The sequence below is a fragment of the Adiantum capillus-veneris genome, chromosome 18 (genome assembly GCF_014529385.1).
Source record: "Adiantum capillus-veneris isolate H3 chromosome 18, ASM1452938v2, whole genome shotgun sequence".
Lineage (NCBI taxonomy): Eukaryota > Viridiplantae > Streptophyta > Polypodiopsida > Polypodiales > Pteridaceae > Adiantum > Adiantum capillus-veneris.
The window spans coordinates 64768660-64791703 of NC_140948.1; positions in this window are offsets into that span (position 1 = coordinate 64768660).

Here is a 23044-nt window from a genome sequence, read left to right on the forward strand (position 1 = left end):
CCTTCTGCTTAGTGATTAATGCACTTGAAAATCAACAAATTGGGCTTCTATGTGATGCTAATAGGATTGCTAAGATTTTCATGATGCTCACTGGCTCTGATATCATTTGTAAGGAAAGTGATGGTGAGTGTGTGTATGTGTGTGCTCAAGGAGGTTTGTGTGTGTGTAGACATAGCTTACACAGTTAGAGAGAGAGAGAGAGTACTCATGATTTTGACTCAAAAGGTGTTACATTAAATTTCACACCATAGAATACAATATTTACATGGGCTGCTTTATTTATAAGCCTTGGATAGATATCCGGCTGGCACTCCTTCTCTACTTAGCTTACACATAGCCATACTAGAATTGGTACAACACATAGGTCAAATGGCAAACATTAAACTCTACAGGTGTTTCCCATAATTGTAAAAGAACATGCCTATCCCAACAATTTCTTCGTCCTATCTTTCTCCAAAAGTGCATTTTGCACAGTCAATTGTCTTTCTTCATCTAACCTCTCAAGGATATATAAATGCTCAACTAAAGTGTTACCATCCCAACCTTCTTGTGAAGCTACACGGAGACTAAGAATTACAAACTGTTGGAATTAGGGTTGCAGAGAAACACACACAGCTTGGAGAAGACGAAGGAAGCTCAAGGCACACAATAGAGAGTGTATTCCTTAGTGTGCAATGGAAAGATAGATAGCCCTAGAGTGATGGGCGTATATACAATGCACGGGGGAAAAAACCTCCTAAAGAGGGAAAAAATGCCCCGGCGGTCCTAGTGTGTTCACACACATCACTACCACATGTATATGGTAACAAATCCCCCCTGGAGTGATGCGGTGAACGAGAGCTGGCACATGAGTAAAGGGAAGTGCCATGCCCTGAGGACAGGATCAGTCCACAAAGGGGAGTAAGCCCAAAGCTTTGCGGAAAGCTTCAAGCTTCTCACGAGACAATGCCTTTGTGAAAAGATCTGCAAGGTTGTCCTGTGTTGGCACATAAGCCAAGCTGATCTCTCCTGCTGAGAGCCTCTCCCTGACATAGTGGTAATGCACCTCAATGTGCTTTGTGCGAGCATGAAAAACTGGGTTCCTCGCAACTGCCAATGCGCTCTGACTGTCAGTGTAGATAGTGTCCTGTCCAACACCCAAGTCAGCCATAAGGCGTCTGAGCCATACACACTCAACCGTAGCTGTGAAGACTGCCCTGTACTCAGCCTCACAACTCGAAGTGGCCACAGTAGGTTGCTTCTTGCTCAACCATGATATACATGAACTGCCAAGCATGAAACAAAAACCACTTGTGGACACTCGCGTGTCAAAACAACCAGCCCAATCTGAGTCCGAAAAAGCATGTAAGTCTGGCGGCAATGATCCCCCCTTGGGATAAAACAAGCCAAGATGTAAAGTGCCACTAAGGTAGCGGAAAATCCTCTTGACAGCCTGCCAATGCTTAGACCCTGGGCTATGCATAAATCTGCTGACCTGCGAGACTGCAAACTGAATATCTGGCCTCGTGTTGCATACATAAATGAGGCAGCCAACAGCAGTTTGGTAAAGAGTGACATCAGCAGGATCGCCAGCATCATGTAGACTCAACTTCAAACCTGTTTCCATGGGAGTGGCAATAGGTTTGCAATCCTCAAGTCCAAACTTACATAGCAATGTCTCTATGTAACTTTTCTGACACAAGGCAATACCACCATCACACTGCTTAAACTGTATACCCAAGTAATGATGCAACATCCCCAAATCTTTCATCTTGAAAGTAGCATTCAAATCAGCCTTAAATTCAGCAATATGTCTCTCATTTGGTCCAGTGATCAGCAAATCATCAACATAAAGAACCACAATGAGAAATACATCATCCTCACGCTTTACATACAATGTGCTTTCTGTTGGACTGTTACGAAAGCCTCGTTTAACCAAATGAGTGTCAGCTTTCTCATACCAAGCACGAGGAGATTGCTTCAACCCATACAAATCCTTCTTACACTTGCACACTTTGTCCTCTTGTCCTTTTATGACAAAACCGCGAGGCTGCGTTACATAAACTTCCTCAAATATGTCACCATTCAAGAAAGCAGTAACAATGTCTGATTGATGTACATCCCAACCAAAATGAGCTGCCAATGCACATAGAAAACGCACAGTAGTCATACGACAAGTGGGAGCAAAAGTCTCTTCATAATCTATGCCTTTTTGTTGTGCATAACCCTTTGCAACAAGTCGAGCCTTATGGCGATCGATCTCACCATCCGGCTTGCGTTTCAACTTGTAAACCCACTTCGTACCAATGGCCTTTTTGCCAGGAGGCAAATCACATAAAGTCCATGTGTCATTCTCTATAAGTGCATCATATTCTGATTTCATGGCAGCAATCCAATTTTCTGAATTCTGTGCTTCATCAAAAGACAGAGGCTCCTCAACATCATGTAAACTAGACACAGCCAAAGCATAACAATCTGATGCATAAGATGCATGGCGAGAGCCTGAACGAGTACGACTAGATAAAGGTGCATCCAATTTACTGTCACGCAAAGTGTGCACCAGCCATTTTGGCATACCTCTAGCCTGCTCATTTTCAGCCCTTTCCTCATCAAGTACATCATGTACATCTGCATCAGTAATAGGCTGTTCTAAAACATTTTCAGAAACCCCCATAGGCTGTACATTTGCCTCATTGGAACTTACATTCGTATTTCCACCACTGAAAAGAGGCAACAAAGTGTCATAAATGTCCTGTGAGCTTACATTACTGTCTCTAGTACATGACAGCAAGGGTTGAACAGAATCTTCCACAAACACTACATCCCGTGAAACCAAAATACGTTTTGTTTGCGGATGATACAACCTGTAACCTTTGCTTTCAGCACTATAACCAACAAAAATACATTTGACAGCCTTATCATCCAATTTTCTACGCTGCACTTGTGGCACCAAAGCATATGCCAAACAGCCAAAAACACGCATGTGCTCAATAGAAGGTTTTCTATCATGCCATGCTTCATATGGAGTAATAGACTGCAAAGCTTTCGTAGGACACCTGTTAAGTACATAAGTGGCACACATGATGGCCTCAAGCCAAAAAGAATGCGGCAAAGCTTGACTTTTGACCATACATCGTGCCATTTCCGTTAGTGACCTGTTTTTCCTCTCAGCAACACCATTTTGCTGAGGTGTATAAGGCACTGTACATTGGTGTTTTATCCCACGACTAGCCAGAAATGCATTAAATTCATGAGACATATACTCCCCCCCTCGATCAGAACGGAGGGTGCCCATAGTACATTTTGAGACATTTTCAGCCATAGCCAAAAATTGTTTGAAGCACATAAAAACTTCGGACTTCGCTTTAAGCGGAAATACCCACGCATGCCTAGAGTAATCATCAATGAAAGTCACGAAGTACAGGTAATTGCCCAAGGACGGAGTTTGCATGGGCCCACAAACGTCACTATGAACAAGCTGCAACCTGCATGTGGCCCTAACTGAACCATCCTTTGGAAACTTAGAACGCTGCATTTTACCCAGAATACAGCCTTCACAAACATGTTTGATAGGTGCTTCAAGAGGCGGCAAAGAAGCAACCATATCAGATTTCTGCAAACGCAGCAAACTGGCAAAATTCAGATGACCAAAACGTGCATGCCAAAGTTTTGCATCTGAAATAGCCCTTGAATCTGTAACAGCATTTGCAAAATTTTGTCCACACTTGTCATACAAAGTGAGCTTATACAGCCCACGGCACAAAAGCCCAGATGCAACAATTTCATCACCAAAACTGAGATCATGAACTGTACATCTGTCATCCACAAATTTGACTACAAGTCCAAGTCTAGCAAGTGCGGATAAGACAATAGATTCTTCTTGATCCCAGGTACATAAAGTGCATCAACAAGTGTGAAGGAACTGCCATTAGCAGCAGTGAGCACAATCTTTCCAACTCCCTGAACTGGATAAGAGGCGTTGTTGGCACAAGTGACTGAATTCCCATGAGGGACAGACTCGAGAGAGGTAAACAATTCACGATGTGAGGTAATGTGCTTTGTAGCACCACTGTCGAAATACCACACATGTGAATCTGCAGCAACTGACAAGCATGCATCATGGACAGCAGGATTGTAAGTGCACTCTGCGCTAAAAGCCCATTCTGCATCAACATCAGCATCACAATCTCCTTTCACAGAAGACTCAACAATGGCTGCATTTGTAGTGGAACCAGCATTTGCAGTGGAACCACCCTCTTTCTTCTTAGCCTCTTTGGCCTTCAACTTAGGACACGACTTGATCAAGTGATCATTGGCTTTACAATAATGGCAACGCATCTTCTTTTTGCCCTTATCACCAGAATTGCCAGACGAAGTGCTGCCAGCAGAAGCATTAGGAACAGAATTTTTGCCACTCGCAGCAGAACCATAAGAAGTGGCTGCATTACTGTTACCACCCTTTCTTTGAGAAGCAATAAAAGCCTGTTCAACTACACGCTGCCTAGTCCTGTTTTTTCTAGAAAGTGACTCTTGCAACAGCAATGTGCATAATGCATCAAACTTGACAACTTCAGGATTTCCTTGGGTCATCAGTCTCCAAGTACTAGCAAAAGTCTGGTAGGAATCTGGTAAGGCATCAAGAACAGTCTGCACAAGGGAACTGTCAGAAATGACTTCACCTGCAGAAATGAGTTGCTCATTGATATCCTTGACACTAGCAAGGAAAGTGTCCATATCATCTTCCTCATGCATAATCTTCGACTCTAGCTCTTTACGCAGCAAAGCAATTTTAGCCTCATTGCGGCTTGCATAAAGACCTGCTAGAATATCCCAAGCCTGTTTTGCAGATTTTGCTGAACGGATGTGAGGAATAATGGTGCGCTTCACAGACAACGCAATCAATGCATGAGCCTGCGCATCCTTAACATCCCAACGAGCTTGTTCTGCTGTAGGCAAAACAACTCTAACAGCTGCAATCCTTGCAGCAAGACCTGCAACATCCTCAATATCGCCTACATCTTCAGAACCAGGACGTACATCAATGCCCTGCACAATGTTCCAGACACCTTTTGACACAAGAACGTGTTGCATCATATAAGCCCACATAGGGTAGTTGTCCCCATCCAACCTGTCCTCAGCAGCAAACATCTTGAACACATCTGTGTTGTTGTTGTCAGCCATGGTAAATGCTGCACCTGATGTGAAAACTGCCTGAAAATAGGAGAAATGGAGCGGGAACAACTTGTGCTATATAGCACAAACCGTAGAAGACTATAAGGCACCTGTTATGCAGAAAACGGCACTGACAGAAAATCTGCACAAAATGACGAAAGAGCCTGTGCAGTACTGCCCGTAGTGGAAACGGAGGCCGAAATGAGCCCAAATCAAAATTCTGAGCAGACCAAGCTCTTCGAGCACTCCCAAAATATTTGTCGACCTGCGAACGCTCGCCAAAGCTCACTGAAATCGGAGAAAGTGAGCAGGCGTGTGCTGGAGCAGCTGGCGACTAAGCCCGGGAGGACGTGACCTGCTCTGATACCAATTGTTGGAATTAGGGTTGCAGAGAAACACACACAGCTTGGAGAAGACGAAGGAAGCTCAAGGCACACAATAGAGAGTGTATTCCTTAGTGTGCAATGGAAAGATAGATAGCCCTAGAGTGATGGGCGTATATACAATGCACGGGGGAAAAAACCTCCTAAAGAGGGAAAAAATGCCCCGGCGGTCCTAGTGTGTTCACACACATCACTACCACATGTATATGGTAACACAAACTCCCATGGCATAACTGCTTCTTGTCCATATACCATTTTGAATGGTGTACCATTAATAACCACTTTGTAAGCAGTATGATAAGCCCGTAGAGCTAATGTCAACTTCAAATCCCAATCTGTGCGATGAGCTTCCACTGTTTTGGTCAAGATAGAAATAAATCTTGTTAGTGATCTTAGCTTGGCCATTTTCTTGTGGATAATAAGATGTAGACTTATGGTGGGCTATCATGAAGTTTGTCGTCGTGAGTTCCTTTATCACTCCATTTAAAAAATGAGTACCATTGTCACTCACAATTTCAAAGGGACAACCAAATCGCGTAATAATGTTTTCAAAGAGAAACTTAGCCGATTGACTTTGCATCAGCCTTGTGTGTCACCTTGGCTTCTACCCACTTTGTCACATAGTCAGTGGCAACAATAATATATCGAGATTGAGTGTTACGAGCTACTGAACTAATTGGGTCTACAAAGTCTAAACCCCATTTTCAAATGGTTGAGTCACTTTAATAGGATGTAAGGGCATCTTATCCTTTCGTTGTGTGATCTTGTAATGTTGGCATTCATCACACCCTTTGGCAAAAAGAGATGCATCCTTGAATAAGGTAGGCCACCAATAGCCTGATTGTAACACCTTTCTAGCAGTTAGTTCCCATGAGAAATGTTCGCTAGCTATACCCATGTGGGCTTCTTGCAGTATGAATAAATACTCATCCTCCCGAGCACAACGTCTAAGAATATCGTCCTTCCCTAGCTTGTAGAGAGTTCTCGCCATTAGAGAATAAGGTTCACATTCCTTTAATAGTTCTTCTTTACGAAGCTCTTTGGGTGAAAAACCATTAACTAAAAAGTTCATAAAGTTCTCACTCCATTCAGACATGGTCTCTACTAGGAGTAGGGAAGTATCAGGCAATTCATCATCGATTCCAGTAGCAGCTAAATTCACCATTGGGTATGCGAGACAAATGATCCGCAATGGTAAAATCAAACTCAAGAAGAATTAACAACCATCGTGTAATTCTTCCCGTGGAACAAGGTTTATTTACTAGATACAACAATGCTTCATGATCAACATAGAAAACAAACTTGTTGGCAAGAAGGTAGTAGACAAATTTCTTCACTACGTAAATCATGGTTAAACCTTCCCGCTCTGTAGTGGTGTAGTTTCTCTCAGCATCATTTAATTTGATGGCTTACAAAGCTAATGGGGCAATCCAATTTATATTCTCCTAGTTGAGCTAGAACACACCCAATACCAAAGTTCGATGCATCGATATGCACATGGAAAGTTACATTCCAATCGGGCACTCGTAGAATGGGAGCACTTGTCAAGGCTTTTTTAACAACTCATAAGCATGGTCACACTCCGCTATCCAGTGGACCTCAATAAGAAGCTTGTACAAAGGACGAGCTATCTCAACAAAGTTCAAAATAAACTGCCGGTAATAACAAACATGGCCCATGAACCTTTGAACTCCTTTATAGTTTGTAGGTGGTTGCAAATCGGAAATGGATTTAATTTTTCTCTCATCTATGGAAATCCCATTTTTGGACACTATATGTCCTAAAATGACTCCATGTTTAACCCAAAATTTTCATTTGAGAGGGTTTAAGGAGATGTGATTCAATCTGCACTTCTCAAACACCTTTCATAAACATGATAGCTGTTCCTTCCGAGAGGAATATACACAAAGGTCATCTAAGAAAGCTTCACAAAACTCCCTCAAATATTCCCTAAAAGTAGTGTTTATTAATCTTTGGAAGGTAGCAAGGGCATTGGTTAAGCCAAAACCCATAATACAAAATGCGAACACTCCAAATTCGGTTATAAGAGCAGTTTTAACTTGATCCTCTAGTGCAATGGTGATTTGATTGTAGCGAGATTACCCATCTAAAAAGCTATAAGCTTCCTTCCTTGCAACTCTTTCAAGCACATGTTCTGAATATAGCAAGGTGTAATGGTCCCTTCTAGTGGCAGTATTAACCTTTTTGAGATCCACGCATACTCTGAGTTTTCCATTCTTTTTTGGCACAATAACTATTGGAAACACCCATTCTAAGTGCTTGGACATATCATGATATGTCCAAGCAAATATATCCTTGAATTCCTTGAGAAGCTCTTTGAGTACATATTCCTCAGTCTCTGTCAAATCTTGAGCAATGAAAATAGGTTTGGACTCCTCACCTGGGTCTACTAACTCTATTTCCTTTACTATCGTTGGACCATCATAGACTCCATTACTTCCATCGATAGGTGTTCTCTAGGCCTTTATATACACAACCTTACACTCCTCCGTGGTGTAAGATTTGAAATGATCAGGTGCAAGGTGTAAGTCTGTGGAGTCTTGTTGCTCTGTAGATTGCGATTTCTCTTTTGATTCCTTTTATTGTTGAGCTAACTCTCAATTTTGTCGTCTCCTATGGTATGGCTCAACTTTGGCTTGTCTGAAGCCTCTAATTGTGCAATGTCAATGGGTTGTGGACTGCACCACATGACGCTTTGAAGGTATTCTCTCCAATTATCTACCAACTTCCGATGAGCATCACATGTCCCTATATAATTAAGCCATTCTACGGTAGATTCATTTCATTTATTCTAGCATGCACATTTGCTCGATATCGTCACCTCTTATATTTCTTACTCTTCTTGTTTAATTTTTGATTATGGTGGCCGATCTCCAGTGAAGAGTCACTAGATGAATCGCTACTCATGTATTCTCCTCTCTCAAATAGATTGTCATTTAGGGTACCACTGGGCCTTGGGTCTTGGCCATTGTGGCTCATGACGATCTTCCTTGTTTGTTTCTTTCCTAGTGGTCATTTTAGTCTCCATGATCTCACATGAATCAAAATCATCTTCAACGTCATTCATATATACAGGGTCATCACCAATCCCTATGTTGGTCTTTGAACTAGGGTCCGACTTCGCTACTTTTTGCAATCTCTTCCTTCGTGTTTTCTTCTTCTTTTGAGATTGAGCAATTGATGCTGTGTCTCTTTCTTCAAGAATATAATTTTTTTTTTTGGAGCATCAATCATGTGAGTACATTTACTGGTACCACAAGTGTACTTTGTATTGGCTCCTTGGTAACCTCAATTAAGCTAATTGACGTGATCTTTAGCACATTTGAATTATTAGGACATTGGGCAATCAAATAAATTTATGTCATATCAATTATGCATGAGCATCGGCATTGTAGATGTGCTCACTTGATTGGTTTGCATCAGCGTGGCATTGTTTTGTAGTCTAATAGGACACTTGGCTACACGATGTGGACCCTAGGGACAACATTTTGGGCCCTAGGGACCAAGTGTTGTGACGGTTGTTCAAGAGGTGGATCCGGTATCAATCCAGGAACTCGAGGTGTGTCCGTCCATGCTAAGGTTGGTATATTGACCATCGCGCATTTAAATATTATGCAATCCTTGGCCTGATGACCATACCTTCCACATGCATTGCAATTCCCATTAAATTTTACTCTAAACGTAGGGCATTCAATGGTACTATGTGGACCATAGCAAACTGAGCACCATTGTTGCTCCCTTCTTGGATACGTATGGTTGTTTTATGGAGCATGATTGTCTCTAAGCCTTTCTTGAATGGCCTTGATGAGATCTGCTAGAGTCATCTCAGATATCTTTGGTTCTTTAGCAATAGGCTTTATGGTCATTGGTTCATGCCCCGATGCTTGCAAGCTAGTCAATTTAGGCTCAACGAACACTCTTTCTCCTTGAATCATTAAGTTGTCCTCCAATTGGATTGCATTGATGGTGACTGCTTCCCAAGTGGTGATACCTCTAATGACTAGGCCATTGTAGATATCCTCACGTCGTAGTCCCTTAATGAATCTATCGAGCAATTGGTTATTATTGAAGCACTCATTTGGATTACAACAAGAATTCAAATGCTTGAAGCGACTAATAAATTCTCTCATGGACTCCCCTTCCTCTCGTTGGGCTTTTTGGAGCTGAGATGCTACCCCCCAAAGTACTCCCCTTTTATGTACTCTTTCAAGGATAGTCTCCTAAGAGTAGAGTAAACCGTTTTCTCTTTCACCCTTAGGGTTCTATACCAATCCCTAGCCTTTCCACTCAAGGTCGGGCTTAAAGCATTACTCTTATGCAAGTCATTATGTTCTCCCAGGGAATCACATATTTGTTCAAATACTTCGATATGATTTCTCACATCCCCGTCTCCACTAAATTTTTGTGTGAGCTTGGCTACTTGTACTGCCTTACTCTTAAACTCTCTATTAGACGTGTTATTTTCAGCAAAGAATCGACCAATAGCTTGAGAAAATGTTGCCAAGTCACCCAAGTGAGTAGGTATGGTGGGGATAGGTGCTCTCAGGACTGCATGTGGAATGGGGGTTGGCATTGGGTTTGGCGTATATGCAGCCCTTGGGTTCCAAGTTTGGTATGGTGTTGTGCCATGTGGTGGCCCAAAGTTCATATGTGTGGCCCTAAACATAGCATACATGGGATATGACATGCTAATGCTAGTTGGTATGGTCCCATCGAAATAAGAGCTTGGATGTTGTGATGAGTTGTTGAAACAATGGGAGGGGTAGGAGGTATATGAGTACGAGGATCTATAGGTTCATATGATTGATACACACTTGTAGGTATTGTTGCAGGCATTGGGCTACCATGTAGCGGTGCTTTACTAACAAATGAGCTCCATGGCGTGTTTTTTTGTCATGCCCATCACTAGGGTGGGCATGGTAGCTATGGTGTCATCAAGAGAAAGATGAGCTAAACTTGGAAAGGTAAAGCTATCACTTGTGGGCTCAAATTGTCTGAGACCCTTGGCGAAACAACATATGGAGGATCCATCAGGCTTATTGAGGGAGTCTCCATTTGTGATAAATTTGGTTGCTTAGTCTTCCCTGTATCCAAGAATCTCATGAGACCCATTGAAGGCATGCGGATCCTTTTGTTATGCCTCTCCAGCTAAATAACCCTATGGATGACATCACAAACTCTTTGTTGTTGATCCTCTACGCTAGTAGCACCCATTGTGGATTGTAGGACATCTAACCAACCCGCGTGATATGTGTGACCTGTGAATAAGTCGGTTAAAGTCTCCGTTTGTAGTTCATACTCCCAGTTCTCATTTAGAAACACTCCATCTAGGACTGAGGTGCTAGGGGTGTCCTTTGAACTAGATGCAATGTAGCTCTCTATGGGTTGACCCTTAGTGGTCGCTCACTTGATTGCCTTTGACTAGCATGGATGTTGACATAGGGGCCTTTGTCTTTAGCTCTCTCCGTTGCTCTGCCTTGCGTAAAATTTTGATTTCCTTTTCCCTCCCTGCAAGGATATATCACACAACCTCTTGCACTCTGGCAAGGCTTCTACCATCAGGTAATATAACCTCGGAGGGGAATAGCTCTGAAGAGTCAGGGGTGCAGTGAATGGAGTATTCACATGCACACTCTCTAGGAGCATGGGATCTATGTTGGTCATGAATGGTGAATTTACTTCCCCACCCCTTTTATTTACATCACTAGCTGCATGTTCGGAGCGAGTGGCTCTTCTCAAAGTCTATTTCAAGCGGCTAAACACGCTAAGTCCGGACCGTGGACCCATGGCATGCATGTCTTGGCTTGTAGGATTAGGCATCAGGTAACCTTCCATGACGTCATAGTTAGAAGAAGAGTCACTAGATGCAATATGTGGGTCTTGAGTGGTACTACCTTGGGTTCCCGTTGAGGGCCTAGAGCCTAATGTGGAGGGAAAATGGGTGCCCGTGTAAACGGAGACACTCTCTATGTGATCGTCCTCTAGCACACGACCAGAGCGTAGGTGCATGTGACCTCAACACTCTAGAAGTGTTCGTGAGTGCCCGTGAAGACCGCTCACCTAGTTTTTTAGGTGTTTACAACCCAATTTTTTTATTTTTATGGTCCTTTTTTCTCACTAAGATAGGAAATATGGCATGTGATAGCTCAAAATGAGCGTCTTGATTAGAGGGACGTGACGTGGTTTACAGCCCTCGATTTGATTACTTAAAGCCCACAGAATCCTAAAAACGATCTTCTCTTAGTCGAGAAGAAGGCTAGAATTAGTAAGTCCAAAGGGTGAGTGTGAAAGGAATCGTGGAGGACTTGAGGAACTTGTCCCACATGCCCTCCCCTCACTTGAGGTGCTAGTCTTTATATATATAGTAGTGTGTATACTATATCATAAGAGTGAGGATTGAGGCATGGACCTGAGCTCGGGCTCGGGCTCGGACTCGAAAAATGATCCCAATCCTTCCTTTTAAAATAAGATTTTTAAATTTTCCTTTTGTGTTTGAATTTTCTTTTTGGTCTCACATTTTCCGAGTGTTTTTTTAAATATATATATATTTTTAAACAAACTTTTCAAAAAAACTTTTCTGTGGATAATGTTGCACGTGGACGTCGAGCTGACGCGCTGACACAGCTGTCCCTAGCAGCTCTGTCTAACTTGCCTACAGCTAACAAAGCTAGTAAACACTAATTATCAATGCTCACACACTTCTTAACACAGTAAACTACACTCTGACAGAACAATCAACCTTATCAGTGGCTATTGTACTGCTCATTGTCTACTGCACATTACAAAACTAAACACTAATTAACAGATCTGCTAACGCCTGCACCTTACAGAGCTTACCAGATCTAACAAAAACATGCACATTTCAACACTAACATTTTCTAACAAATCCTGCTAAACGTGCACATTACAGCCACTAACAGCTCTACACAAACTTAGACAAAAGCTGAAAACGGATGAAAGAAAGGCTTCCAGAGGTAGCACTGAGTGCTCCTCAAGCTTAGTGCAAGGCAGTCCCCGACAATAGCGCCAACAATTTACGCTTTGCCGCATGTATTGGAGGCTAGAAACTTGCCAAAATACCGTGTGCGAGCCACGAATGGTTGCAAGCACACAAGTAGACACTCTAGCAAGCTCAAAGGGGCAATGGTGTGTCACACACCGCTCAATGCTTTCGTCATGAAGGATCCTATGCTGGGAAGAAGAAGGAGCCTCCACCTCTGATGCTGCCACAATGCTCTCTCTCTATCTCTCTCTCTCTCTCTCTCTCTCTCTCTCTCTCACACACACACACACACACACACACACACACACATGCGTGAGCATACGATGGAGGAGGAGATAGAGGTAGAGCAAGAGCACTTCTTAGCTTGTACCTCAAAGAATGAGGATTTTAGGTCAAATGGACCTTTAATAAAAGTCTGACCCATTCACACATGGGCGCCCACAGTGGCCGATCACAATAAAAATCATGTAAAAATATAATAAGTGGTGCGCTTCTCATCGGTAACGATCACCTACACACCTATTGGACCAACAAGCCACATCCATGACTCAATCAAATAAATAATAAGGTGTTTGTCGAAGGTGATAGGGTGACCGTGAGGGTTAACAATGAACTTTTGTAGGAAGAGAGTGAGGTGTTGACAAAAATGACATAGAAATATTAAGAAGAGAAAGTTCTCTAGTTTGTGTAAGAATAAATGGAGATAGGAATTGTAGAAAAGAATGAAGAAAAGAAAGAGGACATGATAAAGAACTTTGTCTACCTCATCTTTCCTACCAAAAAAAGGAATTGGGAAATCTGCAAAAAAGGGAGGCCAAGGACAATATAACTAGAATAATTCCTTGGGGGCCATTACCATGATTTGGATAATCTCTCCCTAGAAATAGTGATAGAAAAAACTGGGAGTAGGTCCAAAGTATTCTTGTTGGACCCCTGTTGAACACAAACTGGCATTGTAATCTGGCATCGCAAGTCATTTTTATCCAAGTCTATAATATTATATTTTGCATTACTATGAACCCTAGAGATTTAAGGACAATCTTTTAAAAACCATGAAATGGGAGAGCTTAGATCATTTACAATAATAAAAAAGTTAACAAAGTGCTGCCCTTGGCCATTACTTATTTCCCCAAATGTAGTTTTGGACGTGATAAAGAGAATCCATCTTTTGAAATGTTTGACTTTTTTTCTAAGAGACTCTTGTGTATTTGTGATATTTATGAACCTATCACTGAGAGGAAGTGGTCTTCTTTTGCCACAACCATAAAATATGCCACGTAAACTCCCAAGAGATAAAGATTCTCGAGACTCGCCTGTAGCTAACACTTCAAGTTTGGTTCTTCCTAATACACAAGCGCCACCAGCACCTCAAGTTGTCCCTGTACCGAATCAGACGTCACTTGCTACAACACTCGTTGAAGATTTTGGGTGTCACGAGGATCTGAAGGCCCTGTTCAAATCTGTGCAACCACGTCCAGTTTTATGCACGGGTGATGATGTGCCTACTCAACTAGAAGAATGGATGATACAGATGGATGACTACTTTGCTCTTGCCACCTACAATGCATTACTCAAAGAATAATTGGGAGATCTAAATTAGAAGGACCAACAAAAACATGGTGGAAGCTCAATTGCCAATCTCGCCAAGTAGCAGAGGTGACCCAAAGCTGGGATGAGTTAAAGCATCATCTCAAGGAGAAATATCTCCCCCTAGATTATTCCACCACTAAGATGAATGAATTTCTTTCTTGCAAGTTGGGGAATAGGTCTGTTGAAGTTTACTATGAGGAGTTTGTCTGACTCTCACGATATGCGTCAAGCATTAAGCAAAACACTTATAAAACACAACATCAATTCCCTCACGGTCTCAGACCCAAGACCTCACACACCTTCGAAGATGGTGAGAGCTAGCGGGGTATGAGAGTAGATTGAGAGGAAGAAGGAGTAGTCTTACGAGAAACATGTACATCTACTCACATAATCACTCATATTAGCATAGCATAGCTTAGTAATTAGCATGGTAGAGGAGATGAGCATGCATTGAATCTTGGCTCTTGGTTGGATTTGCATCACAAAGCCAAGAGTTGTTGGTGTAGGCCTCCCTTCTCACAAGCTTGGAGTAGGTGATAAGCTTTCATTAAATCTTGAGAAGGAGAGAGAGAGAGAGAGAGAGAGAGAGAGAGAGAGAGAGAGAGAGAGAGTCTTCTTGCTTCACACATGAGCTTGTATGTGAATGTGTGAGATAATGCCTTCGAAAATTCAGCCCCCTCTCTCTCTTGGTCGACCCCCCTTGCTATTTGCTCATGCTACCACCCCATTGGACCTCTACGGACTTAGCCGATAGGATTTAAGGAGCATAAGTGATAGCCTTTTGACATGCGTCCCCCTTCCCCCTTTTGTGAGAGCTTTAGGTAATTAATTAATGCAACTAAACTCTCATTGGACCCCTTTGTCTCTTGGCCAATAGGAATCAGGCAAGCCATTGGGCTATTGAATGCTCATTGGAGCCCTTGGGAGAGCTTAATTCTTATTGGTTCTTTTATTAAGTATTTTTAATTTAATTAAACTAGATTTACTCTAGCCTAATTCTCATTGGTCCACCTCCATGGCCATCCACCAATAGGATTTGAGTACACCTTGTGGGCATCTGGGCTAGGGAGTTGACATGTGTCCCTCATTCCCTTTGTGTACAGGAGGCTTGTGAGTGAGTGTCTGTGTGTGTGTGTGTGTGTTTCTCTCTCATCCCCTACCTGCAAGGCTCACCCCCTCCTATGTAGGAAGCATGAAGACTTTTTGTACACACAAAAAAAGCATCCAATTTTTATAAGCTTTGACCATTGGACACAACCTATGATTTTTGGAACCTTGGCATTTTGGGAGTCTTAATGGGCTGAACCTTAGGGTCTTCAAAGCCCATTGTTGCACATTGCTCTTTTTCAGATGGCCCCCCCTTTGGATCCCTATTTTCCCTCCTTTGGATCGCTATTGTGGCCGGTCTGCCAGTTTAACCAATAGTCTAGCTTTTTCTCCCCTAGCACTTCTCCATATTGAATGATCAGTTTAACATGAGAAAATCATTTAGGAGAATTAGATATTAGTTATTATGACATTTTCTTGCCCCTCGTGTGCCTTAATTGAGCCTTGGGAAATTTAAGGAAGACCCATTAATTTTCTTTAAAGGCTTGGGCTCTTCTGTGCTTATCAGCAGCAGCCTTTTGCCTTTGCTGTGAGATAGAGATAGCATCCTTAATCTTTTGAAAAGATTCTTATAGGTCTTAGCTATACTCATCTGCAAAACGAAGATCTTCCCGTGTACTTTAAGTAGCAAGGGACTTTTTGATCTTCCCTCAATTACCTCGAAAGGTGCTTTTTCCGTGGAAGTATGTACAATGTTATTGTAGGCATACTCTACTAAGGGTAAGTACTTCTCCAATTGGGGACTTTGATCTACTTCCGTTACATAGGCTTTTAGTAGATCAAGAATTGTTAGGTTAGCTATTTCACTTTGGCCATCCGTTTGCGGGTGATAGGCCGAAGAGAAGTTTAGCCTTGTCCCTAAATTCTCAAAGAGACCCTTCCAAAAATTATTGGTCATTATAGGATCTCTATCGAACACTATGGACATTGGCAAGCCATCGTACTTGAAGATTTGTGAAATGAAGAGGGTTGCCATTTGATGGGCTTTGATAGTCTTTTTGAAATGTATAAAATGAGCTAGTTTACTAAACCTGTCTACTATCGTCCATATTCCCACATGGATAGACTTAGGCAATCCAAAGATAAATCCATGGATATGCTCCCCCATGGTGAATTAGGGATTGGAAAAGGTTGAAGCAATCCAGGTTGCTTCCCTCTATTAAACTTTGTCTTTTGGCATAACACACATTTAGAAACATACTCTTCTATGTTTGCTTTCATGGTAGGCCAATAGAAATATGTTTCAATCCTTTTTAGGGTAGGCTGAATCCCTCTATGCCCCGCATACGGAGGAGCATGAAATTCATACATTACTTTCTCACGTAGTGAGTTAGTAAGGCATAGTCTATTGGCGTAAAGAAAATAACCATCTTGTAAAGTAAATGGTGCCTCTTTCTTCCCTAGTGCAAGGGCTAAAATCACATCTCTAAAATTGGGATCAATAGCATACTCATCTATCATAGAAGATAGATCATTGTGAGGTGCTATGGAAACCACATTCACTCTTGGTCGTCTTGAGAGTGCATCGGCTACTTGAATATGCTTGCCAGCAATGTGAGCAATATGAAAATGAAATTGCGAAAGAAAATTTGCCCACCTCATTTGTTTGTCGAAGAGCTTGGTCTGCGTCATGAAGTACTTAAGGCTTTGGTGATCCGTTCGCAGAGTGAAAGGAAGCCCCAATAAATAGTGCTTCCATGAGTCTAAGGCATGTAGAACTGCGAGAAGTTTTTTTTCATATATGCCTAGAGCTTGCTCAACAGGGTCGAGCCTTCGACTTTCATAGGCTATGGCATGCCCTTCTTGGAGCAAAACAACTCCAAGGCAATCACATTGGACCTCAAATGGCTTTGAGAGATCCGGTAGTGTAAGCACAGGTTGAGAGATAAGCTTTTCTTTAAGCTTTTTGAAAGCATGCGGCATACCATGTATACCTAACATTTTTCTTTGTTAGGTCATGTAATGGTCCTGCAATTTGTGAGAACTTTTCTATGAAGTGTCTATAGTATGCACACATACCTATAAAGCTTCTTAGTTCATGAATATTCCTTGGTTTAGGCCATCCTTTTATTACCTTAACTTTGATTGATCCATTTGGATGCCATCTTGAGAGATAATGTGACCTAAATACTGAATCTCTTGCAAGAAAAGTTCACTTTTTTATCGATTAACATAAAGTTTATTCTCTCTTAGAACATGAAATATTACCTGGAGGTGTTTCTTGTGTTCATCTAGTGAATTAGAGTAGATGATAATATCATCAAAGACACTCCAGTAAAGGTTCGGTGAGCCATGAATAGCTTCTCCATCAAGCAATCGAATGTGGCTGGTGCATTGTTCAAGCCAAAAGGCATGACAATATATATGTAAAGGCCAAACGTAGTGAAAAATGTGGTCTTTACAATGTCTTGATCAACTATCCTTATTTGATGATAGCCATTTTTTAGTTCAATCCTATTAAAGTATGTGGACCCTTGTAGCTTATCAAATAGGTCTTCTACCCGTGGAACGGGAAACGTATTCTTGATAGTGATCCTATTTAGTGCTCTATAGTCGACACACATACGATATGTGCCATCTTTCTTTTGCACTAGTAACACAGGTGAGCAAAATGGAGATGAGCTAGGGCTAACCATGCCCTTTTCATTTAGCTCATGCACTTGCCGCATAATCTCCTCTTGTTGAGCTTGAGAAACTCTATAAGGAGGTTTATTAGGCGGTGAACTTCTTGGAAGAAGTTCAATTGCATGGTCATCATTGCCTCATTTACGAGGTAGGATGTCGTCAATAAAGACATCTTGAAACCCCTTGAGAAAATTGGATAACTCTAATTCCTTGTGATTTTTTATATTTTCTTTTGCTAAAGCCTTAGGTTCATTTTGAGAATCTTTAACAAAAATAATGTAAACAAAAATAGAGCTCTTTATTGACTTATTGAAAGATTGTGTATGTATAATGGGTATGGTGTTACCCATTTCCTTAGCATCTATGTACGTATCTTTTTCCGTGAACCTAAAGTAGATTCTTCTTTCAGGGAATTTAACATTGGCATCCATGCGATCAAACCATGGTGCTGCTAGGATTACATCCTCGTGCTTGAGAGGAGAGATAAAGAAGTCCTCTTTTTCCACATAGCTTTGGACATGGAGCCTCAATTTTTTGATTAAGGGAGTGACTGAAGCTTCTTGCCCCTTGAAAGCACCATCTACGGGTAGGACATCTCCCATCTCGTAGGCTTGTATGCCTAGCTTGGTGGCCAACTTTGTGGATATGAAATTGTGAGTAGAACCAGGGTCAAAGAGAATAAAAGCATCATGTTCTCTTACCTTTCCCCAAGCGTGGCATAGAGGAGATCCTTTGTGATGAGTTTCCTCCTCTTGGATTCGACCAAGGTAGCTCTATGAGGCTCATAGCGGGTGTTCTTTTGGGGACAAGCGCGGTACACATGCCCTTGCTCGTCGCACTTGAAACAACGATTTTCCTTGCGCTAACGCTCAAGCTCTTCAGGAGAGAGTTTGTTTTTGCCTTTGTAAACTCCCTTCTCCTTAGCTTTGTTAAAATTGCCCTTAGGAGACATTTGAATATTGTCCTTCCCCTTAGGCTCATTGGAACCCGTGTTTTTCGTGGGCTTAGAATTTCTCTTGGCTCTTGTTTGGAAATTGATTCAAGAAGCCACCATAGTATGATGTATAACCGCCAATATGGTGCATGGCCTTTGGGAGTTGACATACTCCGCCATTTATTCAGTTAAGCAAGCACAAAATTGTTGCTTTTGCTCTCCAAAATCCATCTTTTTGAAGACTGTGGTTTTGTCAAGAAACCGACAATGCGGGACTAGACAAGGGCTAGGCAGTGTGGAAAGGGAGTCCAACTAGCGCAAAGGGCCACGGGCTATGCTATATAGTGGGTGGTTGGGTGGTGGACTCTTAGGTTCTAGTTCCCCTTGTCTAACATTGGTATCCAGAGCTTGGTTCTTTTTTGGGAAAGGGACAACCGTGGAGGAGGGGAGCCACATAACCTTGCATGAGCAAGTTGCATGTTGGGGTCACCAAGTCGTGGAACACCTCTCCTGTGAGGAGGACGACAGGCAAGCAGTCCGTGGGCAACCCCCCTTGCAAGGAGGAGCCGTCGAGGTGGACCTGCGTCAAAATCACCCCTCGCGTGCTCTACGGCTACACGTCGGGGGGGGGGGAGCACTTCACGACCTTGGGCCGAAGCCCCTAGCTCACCTCAGTGGCCGCCATGGCGGATTTCCTTGCTCGCGTGCTGCTCTGAGCGGCCATAGCCGTTGTGTGCTTGTTTATTTCCCACTACACGGGCGTCCAACCCCCTTGGGGGTTAGTTTCCACACCCTATTTTCAACAACAAGGGGCGGTACTCACAGTGGGGTACCCCACCCCCTTCCTCCTGTGCGGATTCGGCAAGGCCCGGAGAGGTGCGGCATCTTGACAAGGCCGGCACAAACTTTGAGCGTCCAATTCTCTGCGTATTACCAGTAAAGACTCAGAGATTTAAGAAAACCATTCCGACGGGAGTTCAAAGTACAATTACCTTTCAAAATCAATTAATGATTGCAAGTATAATTTATTCGGCTACCAAGGAATTGCGGAATTGCCTATACGGCGCACAATTTGAATCGATTTCCAACGGGATACTATCGATTTTGATGGAATTAGCAAGGCTAATTACACTTTGCGAGTGCTCTCAATCTCAGGTATTTTTTATGACTACTCCTTGCACCGCACTGTGTCACCATGGGTTCAGATATCAATATTTGATTTTGAGCAACATACGCTTGATCCTGCCAATGATGGCCTGTGGCCGGATCCTTTCAAGGAGAGTACCTGCGACGCTACGACAGGTGATGACACTTACAAATTGCTCGATATTCAATAATTTTGTGCACTTTAGACACGCATGACAGTCATGGATGAAAATTTTAAAGCTTTAAATGCAAATGTTACTAAACTATCCACATTAGTAATTCAATTAATGCAACAGCAGTCCAAGGGTCCTGCTGACACGCACATGCATGAGCACGTTGCTACACAAGGGCAAGGCCCTTCTAATCTACGGCAAGGCCCAAATGCTGATACATACTCTCACTGCAAAAGAGGTGGATGAATTGTTGAAAAACACCAAACCGCCGATTTTTAAGGGAGAAGACCGAGACCGCAATAAGGATGCCGTGAATATTTTTCTCAGCAAGTGGGACGGAATTCAGGCCTTACGGCGTACTCCGGACGCAGTCAGAGCTCTACAAACGAGCTTAACTCTGGAAGGCAAGGCCTACAAATTGTGGATGTCTCTCAAGGAGAAGAACATCATACCACAGAGTTGGGCAGCTTTTGAAGCTATGTTTAGCAAAGAATTTTTGCCTACAAATGAGGCAGATCGAAATTGGATGGCTTGGGACACATGTTCCATGTGCCAATACCCATCATTGTTTGAATATATCTCTCACTCGGGATGCTATCCTCAAATTATAAGGCTTAGATAACTTTCAACAAGTACAGGGGTTTGTACGAGGTCTGACACCAGAGCTTAAGAAGTACGTCAAGACCCAAGATCCTAAAACACTTGAGGAAGACATAGTGAAAGCACATATTCATGATGATCCAGATGAAAAGAAATCACATAATAGTCATGTGCCTGCTAATACACATGGTAATACATGCACTCAGTATGGGCAAAGAAAATTTATAGTTGCCAATTCAGATGCATCTAAAAAACCTAAAGGCGTCCAGGGATCCTCTCTCTCCTGAGGACTTTGATAAAACTAAGAAAGAAAAATTATGTTTTCAATGTTTATTAAGTGGTCATGGCAAAAAGGATTGTCCCAAGGGGAAATCTGCTGCTCATGGCAAGGAGAAAGTAGTGCACATGGTGCAACTGCTACCTCTTGAGTCTTCCTCACGCTTTTCTACAATGGAAGTAACACACACAGAGGTGGTACATGAATGTTGTCTCGCAGCTTCCATGTGGCAACAAACCTTTGGACCACATGAGTTAGTACGTATGCACGGATCTCTACAAGGCCACAAGGTGCACATCTCGATAGATGACGGTGCTACTCACAATTTCATCAATTATGGATTCGTGAAAAAACTCAAATTGCCTCAAACTCCGAGTACCCACTGCTACAAGGTAGCAATGATGAATGGACATGATACCGAAATCTGGGATACTCAATGCCGAGCTGTTCCATTGGAAGTACAAGGTTACTCCACATACTTGGATTTTCAGGTTATGAACATGGAAAGGGAAGATGTGGTTCTTGGTAGGGATTGGTTGCATAGCCTAGGACCATCACTGAAGCGTAGCTATGAGCACAACAGCTTGATGTTTGAATCCCATGGCGCACATGTGTTATTGTTAAGAGAAGGATATACCTTCATCGCCATTGATTTGTACCGCTGAGCTTATGAAGCTCGTTTCTGATAATAAAATAGATCAAGTTTTCTTGTGTTACTCACTGTCTCATTTTCTTTCTAACATTGAAACTGTTGAACATTCCTCAACGCCACATGCTTCTCTCTCATCTCTTCCACCAATGGCTAATTCTAAACAAGCAAACATTGCTAGTGAGTTACAGAGATTACTAAAGGAATTTCAAGATTTTTTTCCTAATGATTTGCCACCAAGATTACCGCCGATACGATCGATGCAACATAGCATCGACGTGGCTGCAAGTTGTAAACCTGTCAGTATAGACCGACTATGAAGACGGTGCTCATGGCGGCCCTTGATATGCTCGAAGACCACCATGCCAGAAACCAAAGGGAACTAGCACTGCAAGGCGCTTGTATTCAAGCCCACCATGGCAAAACCCTGCACCTTGGATGCCTTGCAGAGCCCGTGACGGTGGCCTTTGGCGCATGATGACATGCAACATGCTGGAGCACAATTGCCGCTCATCCATGGGATGTAGCCTCGCATGTATAGCATGGGCTGCAACCCTTAGCAAGAGTGGGTGCCCGAAATAGGGCGCCCCCCAACCCTGGATTCCAAAAAAAGAAAATAAAAATTAACATTGAAGTGTTGCCTGGCCATGGCGTTGCACAGAGCTGCCGGTGGGGAGCGAGAAAAACTGTGATGGCGCCCTCCATGGGCCTCCGTTGCAGGCGAGTCATTGAAGAAATGTATTGGCGCCGCCATGGCAATTCCATCAAGCTCAGCCAGGGCCATTTTCCTGCTAATCAATTCCGCCAACTGTGTGTGTGCAAGCGGCGCTTCCCGCAAGCATCTCCTCACCAAAACAGTGTAGGCCTCAATTCCCCAATCTTCCTCTTCCTCGAGTGCATGCAACTTCATGCAAGCCCAAGAAATTGAGGCTTGGAACTCCACGACCTTGAATCACCTCTCTTGGATTTCCTCCATGAAGAACGAGAGAGAGAGAGAGAGAGAGAGAGAGAGAGAGAGAGAGAGAGAGAGAGAGAGAGAGAGAGAGAGAGAGAGAGAGAGAGAGAGAGCCATGCATCCCTCCTCCATAGCTCCCTGCTTCTCCCTCCTCTCCACCTTGCTCTAATACCAATGTAAGACACAGGGGACTGGACCATGCAATTCTCCACCCAATCGCTCCCTATATAGGCCTTGCCTGTGTAAATTCAGGGATCCCCTTGACTGCATGTCCGTCCTGGCCCTTGGCCTGACACTGATCATTTAATATGGGGAAGTACCAAGGGAGAAAAAGCTACAATATTGCTTAAGCTGGTAGATTGGCCACAATAGGGAACCAAAGGAGGGAAAATAGGGATCCAAAGGGGGGGCCAACTGCAAAAGAGCAATG